Raw genomic sequence first — 6,958 nt, forward strand, 5'->3', positions numbered from 1 at the left:
GTAAGTCTAACTTCAAGACTTACAGTCTCTCCACACTGATCTTCTGTGTAAGTGGAAGAAATACCATCTCTGCCTCTTGGTTTTGAGGAACCTCAAAAGGCTCCCTCATGTGCCTACTCCAAGGATTCCATTACCCAGGACCTGAGATGAGTAGGGTCCTTGGGCAGCAGGATTGGGAAGGCCTCAGGAAGGAGCAGCTGGGATGAGGGAGGAGACTGGATCCCCTTGGGCTCACCTCCAGCCACGTGAGGGCAGAGAATGCTGGAAGCCAAGTGGGGGCGGTGGTGGCTGGTTTAATGGTATCCCAAGGGGCTCAGTAGTAAAGAATCTGCATGTCAATGCAGGAGACACAAGAGATACGGGTTTGATCCCTGGGTCAGGAAGATCCCCTGGAGAGGGGCATGGCAACCCGCACAGTATTCTTGCCTCAAAAATTCCATGGACAGAGGAGCCTGGCAGGCTACAGTCTGTGGGGTTGCGAACAGTCAGAATGACTGAGCATGCGTGCACCAGTGGAGGTTGTGGAAAGCACTGAGCATCTCTCTGCAGCGGCACAGCTTTCTCTCAAGCTGACCCAGAACATGGAACACGCATATCTCAGCTAAAGCGTGCCAGTCGATGGGCCTGCCCACTTTGGATAAGCTTTCTCAGTCTCGCAAACATCTGCCATCTGCATTGGCCCTACACTTTCAAAACCCGATTCAAGTTTGGAGAGAAAATATATGTGTGGAGTACTGGCTTTTTAAAAGGATGTCCAGTGGCAAGTGGCATGGCTTACTTGCTAGAGGCCTCATCAAACTGTGGGGCTCCCCTGAACTGCAGGCAGGGAACCCCAGCCCAGGACCCTGCTGTCCCTCAGAGAATGCCCCCACCCCCGAGGTAGGCATCCTTCTATGGCATTTCTGGCAGAGAGCCCTGACAGGCGGTCCCAGAAACAGGGAGCTACATCATAAGAGATGGACTCTGCTACTGGATAGAACCGTTGAGAATTCTGCTGAGAAATATGCTGAGACTACTGTTACCTCCTACACAGAAGTGTGAGTTACTATTAAATTTGAAAATAAGTACCTGAAGAGATAGAGTAGCTATATACCATTTTATTGAAATGCTTGGAAATACTATGACCTTTTCATTTTTGAAATTGCTAGAAACTTTCTCCAAGTGAAATTCAAATTATTTACACTGAAAGGAAGGACATCAACGATGTTGGGGCCCTGACTTATTTTAATGGCAAAGTAATTATCTGTACAAATGTACTGAGTCTTCTAATACCATTAGGATCACTGACTGGCAAGACAGCCTCCATTAGTGTCAAGCGACCGCATTGAAATGGCATATTTTTAGCTTTAGCCTGTACAAATTGTGTTCTATTTGAGCCAGAAAGAATTCCAATATATACACTAGTACTTGAAAAATAAATACACCATAGGATCAATGTAATTATGGATTTCTCCCCAAATTACCACTCCATTAGATGATTTCAGAAATCAAAGTGAAGTTAAATAAAGCAAGAAACTTATAAAGCAACAGAGATTCCTCAAACTAAGTAAAACCTAAGAGTTACTGAATGCCTACTGTGTGCCAGGCACAGTTCTGTTGTTTTCACCTTTGCAAATCTGCCAAAGTTTGATTTCACCCCTACATTACAGATTGAAAAAAAAAATGAAAAAGGCTTGAGTTTAAACGCCTTGCCCAAGATCAGTTAGTGCTGCCACTGTAATTCGATCCCAGATCCCTCAGAGCTAAAAGCCCACGTCCTCATTGCTGCTGAAACCATGCCTCTCATATGGGGAGGGAATTGTACACACGCTGAAGTAAGAATCAACTGGCTATATTCAATATCCTGAGATAAACTATAATGGAAAGCAACATAAAAAAGAAAAAAATACATATGTAACTTAATCACTTTGCTCTACAGCAGAAATTAACACAGCTTTGTAAATCAATTGTTAGTCACTCAGAAGTGTCCGACTCTTTGCGACCCCATGGACTGTAGCCCACCATGCTCCTCTGTCCATGGGATCTTCCAGGCAAGAATCCTGGAGTGGATAGCCATTTCCTTCTCCAGGGGACCTTCCTGACCCAAGGACTGAACTATCTTCGATTAAAAAAAAGCAATCAGGACTTGAGCCACTTGCGACAGGAAATGCAAAACAACAGAGGCTTCAGTAAAGCCATTTATTTCTCTGGAATGCAGAGGCAAGTAGTCTGGAGGCTCGTAGGGTTCTTCAGAGTGTCAAGGACGGCACTTTCCTGTGAGGATTCATGGTCCCAGATGGGTAGCAGGAAGCTCCTCATTACCTGTTCATCTAAGCTGGTGGAGGAAGGAATACGTACCTTCCAGGTCTTTGAGGACACGTTCCCAAAGTTGCTCAGATCACTGGCCAGAACTTACTGACACCTAGCAGCATGAGAGGCTGGGAAGGTAATCTTTAGATTCTAGGTTGCCTGCACCCAATTAAAAATCAGAATTGTAAGGAGGGAATTGAGAGAAACAAGTTTAATAGCCTCTGCCAGTGAGCTCACGGAATATGCCAGCAATAAAATGTAGACCTGAAATCCTTCATCTCCCCTTTCGTGCAAGTGTATTTTCTATTAACAAGAAATGGACCACTAATTTGTACTTCTCTGGATACTTGAAGTACTTAATGAAAACATGGTACTAGAGTAATAAATCCTCATTGCCACCACTCAGAATTCAATCAATGCTAACATCTTCCTTCAGATCTTAATAAGTCTTGGTTCAGATGGGGAGCCTTTGCCCCCACGCTCCCATTCCACTCCTCTCCCTCCCTTTCCAAGGCAACTGCTTTTCTGAATGATGTGTTTTCCACTGATGGTTCTGTATTTTCTCCTTATAAATAACAATCCAATCCCAAAGAAGGGCAATGGCAAAGAATGCTCAAACTACTGCACAATTGCACTCATCTCACATGCTAGTAAAGTAATGCTCAAAATTCTCCAAGCCAGGCTTCAGCAGTACATGAACTGTGAACTTCCTGATGGTCAAGCTGGTTTTAGAAAAGGCAGAGGATCCAGAGATCAAATTGCCAACATCCGCTGGATCATGGAAAAAGCAAGAGAGTTCCAGGAAAACATCTATTTCTGCTTTATTGACTATGCCAAAGCCTCTGACTGTGTGGATCACAATAAACTGTGGAAAATTCTGAAAGAGATGGGAATGCCAGACCATCTGACCTGCCTCTTGAGAAATCTGTATGCAGGTCAGGAAGCAACAGTTAGAACTGGACATGGAACAACAGACTGGTTCCAAATAGGAAAAGGAGTATGTCAAGGCTGTATATTGTCACCCTGCTTATTTAACTTCTATGCAGAGTAGAGAAACGCTGGACTGGAAGAAACACAAGCTGGACTCAAGATTGCCGGGAGAAATATCAGTAACCTCAGATATGCAGATGACACCACCCTTATGGCAGAAAGTGAAGAGGAACTAAAAAGCCTCTTGATGAAAGTGAAAGTGGAGAGTGAAAAAGTTGGCTTAAAGCTCAACATTCAGAAAACGAAGATCATGGCATCTGGTCCCTTCACTTCATGGGAAATAGATGGGGAAACAGTGGAAACAGTGTCACTTTATTTTTGGGGGCTCCAAAATCACTGCAGATGATGACGGCAGCCATGAAATTAAAAGACGCTTACTCCTTGGAAGAAAAGTTATGACCAACCTAGATAGAATATTCAAAAGCAGAGACATTACTTTGCCGACTAAGGTCCGTCTAGTCAAGGCTATGGTTTTTCCAGTGGTCATGTAGGGATGTGAGAGTTGGACTGTGAAGAAGGCTGAGCACCGAAGAATTGATGCTTTTGAACTGTGGTGTTGGAGAAGACTCTTGAGAGTCCCTTGGACTGCAAGGAGATCCAACCAGTCCACCCTGAAGGAGATCAGCCCTGGGATTACTTTGGAAGGAATGATGCTGAAGCTGAAACTCCAATACTTTGGCCACCTCATGAGAAGAGCTGACTCATTGGAAAAGACTCTGATGCTGGGAGGGATTGGGGGCAGGAGGAGAAGGGGACGACCTAGGATGAGATGGCTGGATGGCATCACTGACTTGATGGACTTGCGTCTGAGTGAACTCCGGGAGATGGTGATGGACAGGGAGGCCTGGCGTGCTGAGACTCATGGGGTCACAAAGAGTTGGACATGACTGAGCAACTGAACTGAACTAACAACAGTACTTAAAAGAAAAACTATATATAAGTGGCATACATGTCACCTTCCGATATCTTTTCATTCAATATTTTTTTAAGTGCCAGCCACTGATGCTAGATATCAAGTCCACTCATTTTAACTGTTCATTTGCCATCTAATTACCCATTATGCAATGATTTCTTTTCTTGTTCATGGAAATGTAGGGTCCATCTCCAAATTTTCCCAGTCACAAGCAATTCAGCTGTAAGCAGCCACTAAGTCTTCCTGTCCACCTGCACATGGGTTCCTTAGAGTGCTGCTTCTCAAGCTGCAAGGAGTCACCTGGGAAGTCGTGTTAACCTCACACTCACTCAGCAGTTCTGGGGTGGGTCCTGGGTGACAGTCCCTGTGCTGTGACTCTGCAGACACTGTGAGCCTCTAAGACTACCCTGGAGTTGTCAAGTCAGGGGGTACACCTTCCACTGTCATAGACACCATCACTTTGAAGCAACTGTTCTCATTTCTCCATTCTTACCAACACTTGATTATGCGAGACTTTTTGCCTTTTGCCCATCTGAACACATGAAACAACTAAGTCGTATTTCCCTGATTATCATTGATAATGATCCCCTTTTTTCATAGTTTGACTACTCAAGCTTTTTCTGGTCATATATTTTACCCATTTTTCTAATGCAGCAGTTCTAAGTGTGATCTGAGGACCTTGGGAGATCTAGGACAGCCCACAAGGTCCTTCTTTATCCAATTTCCTATCCACAGGAGGCTCAATTTTCTTCATATACTTTCACCAAAACAGAGCAACAGACTGACTGCAGAAGCAGATATGAGAACCCAGCTGTTTTCCATTAAGCCAGACGTTAATGAAATCTTCAGAAATGTATAACAAATGCCTCTCTTCTCATTAAACTTTCATTTTGAAAAAGTTGCTTTCCATAAGTGTTATTAACATGTATTATTTTAAATAAGTTAATACTTTAAAAATTCCTCTATTTTAACTATCAATAGATATAACCTACCAACAAAAAACCAATTTGGGCTTCTCAATTGTTAAAAGGGGTCTTGAACTTTCAGAACTACTTCGTATTTAATCCATAGCTGTCAACTGCTCACTGACTTATAGGACGTTCTTTTGTCTTTTAATGTATTTGGGATACTAATCCTTTGTCAGTTACATGTATCATAAACATTTTCTCCCAGATTGAGTGAGGCTTGTCTTTTTACTTATGGTGCCTATTGTTCTGCAGATGTTTTTCATTTTGATGCAATCTTACTTTCCTACAGTATTGGGCTTTTGATAAGGATACTGCTCCTATTTTGAATAGGGAAACTCTCACTGAAGTTTATGGAGAACCCAAGCTTTGGTATCATTGAATGGATTATGGGAAAAAGAAAATGGATTTCCCAAACACTTTCCTTCCAGAACCAACAAGTGATGTATCTTCCATACATGAACTAACTTCAATCAAGATAATAGTTACCACTGGATTTAAATGAGATCAATATAAAATATGAGCTTAAATATTTTTCAATATTCTGCTTTGCCTCAGACAAAACTGAATGTCTGTGAGTCACCAAAAATAACATTTTACCCTTGGCATAACATATGTTTCTATTTTCCTCTTCAGAAGTAGATTGGAAATTCCCTTAAAACTTAAAGCACATTTAATTCAGCACATATACTGCTATCTGCAAATATTTTAACTGGAAAAGGTTTATCCAATTCAACAACATTGCGTGTAAAGTTTTTGCATTTAAAAAAAAATTTTCACATATACTATTGTATTTGATCTTAATAATAATCCTGTGTGATAAATGGACACAATATTATTATGCTAACAACTGAGTCAGACATAAGCAACATGAAGTTCAGAGAAGTTAAATGACTTAGCTGCAGCACACACAGGATGAGATGTGAAACTTAATTTCCAGTCACAACTGATGAAGATCTCTTAAAAAGTATGGATGATTTTTCACAATCAGAATAAAACTGACACGTAACCCCAACCAATCTTCATATGTAGTAGGAATAAATTTAAATACACCTATAGGGTTGGTAACTGCATGGAGAAAGCAAGGGAGGTCTGAAGGGCGTCTGCAGGACACTATCTGCCTTTCCAGATGACTTCCAATTCTTTACTGATGATAAATGATCTATGACTAATATGCCCTCCCGCTCATTAATATCCCTATTCATGATTATGACCAATTCATCTTGCTCAAATTACAGGAAGGTGGTGAGTGTTCAGATGAAACTTGAGAGGAAAAGACCAAAGACAGAAAATTGCCCGGTATTTCCTCTAAAGGGACCAAGAAATGAAGGAAAACAATTAGAAAGAATTAGCAATAAGTTAGATAGAAAGAAGAGAAGGTAAAGAAAATAAACACCTATCTAAAATGAAAAAGATAAAAAATTTAGCCAAAAATGCATATTTTTAAGTCCATCGCACAAAATGGATCCATATCGCACAAAATGGATCCATATCATCAATAATCCATGAACAGTTCAGAAAAACTTACCATCAGGGACCCTGTGTTTTAGAGTTTATGCAAAACTAAAGATTGCTTCATTTGATGATTCAAGGATATATGGAGAGAATTAACCTCACTGTACAGCAAGTATATATTTCAAAGTGAGTTCAAAATTACTTTCAAGTTCAGCTAAAAACATTGCCTATTTAATCCATCCTAAAAACTGACTCATCACTGATCCATGTACTCGACCACACTCATAAAGATTCTCCCTATTTCTTTTGATTTACTATTCATCCTTCCTACAGAATAGATGGCATA

This window comes from Ovis canadensis, chromosome 16 (genome assembly GCF_042477335.2).
Source record: "Ovis canadensis isolate MfBH-ARS-UI-01 breed Bighorn chromosome 16, ARS-UI_OviCan_v2, whole genome shotgun sequence".
Lineage (NCBI taxonomy): Eukaryota > Metazoa > Chordata > Mammalia > Artiodactyla > Bovidae > Ovis > Ovis canadensis.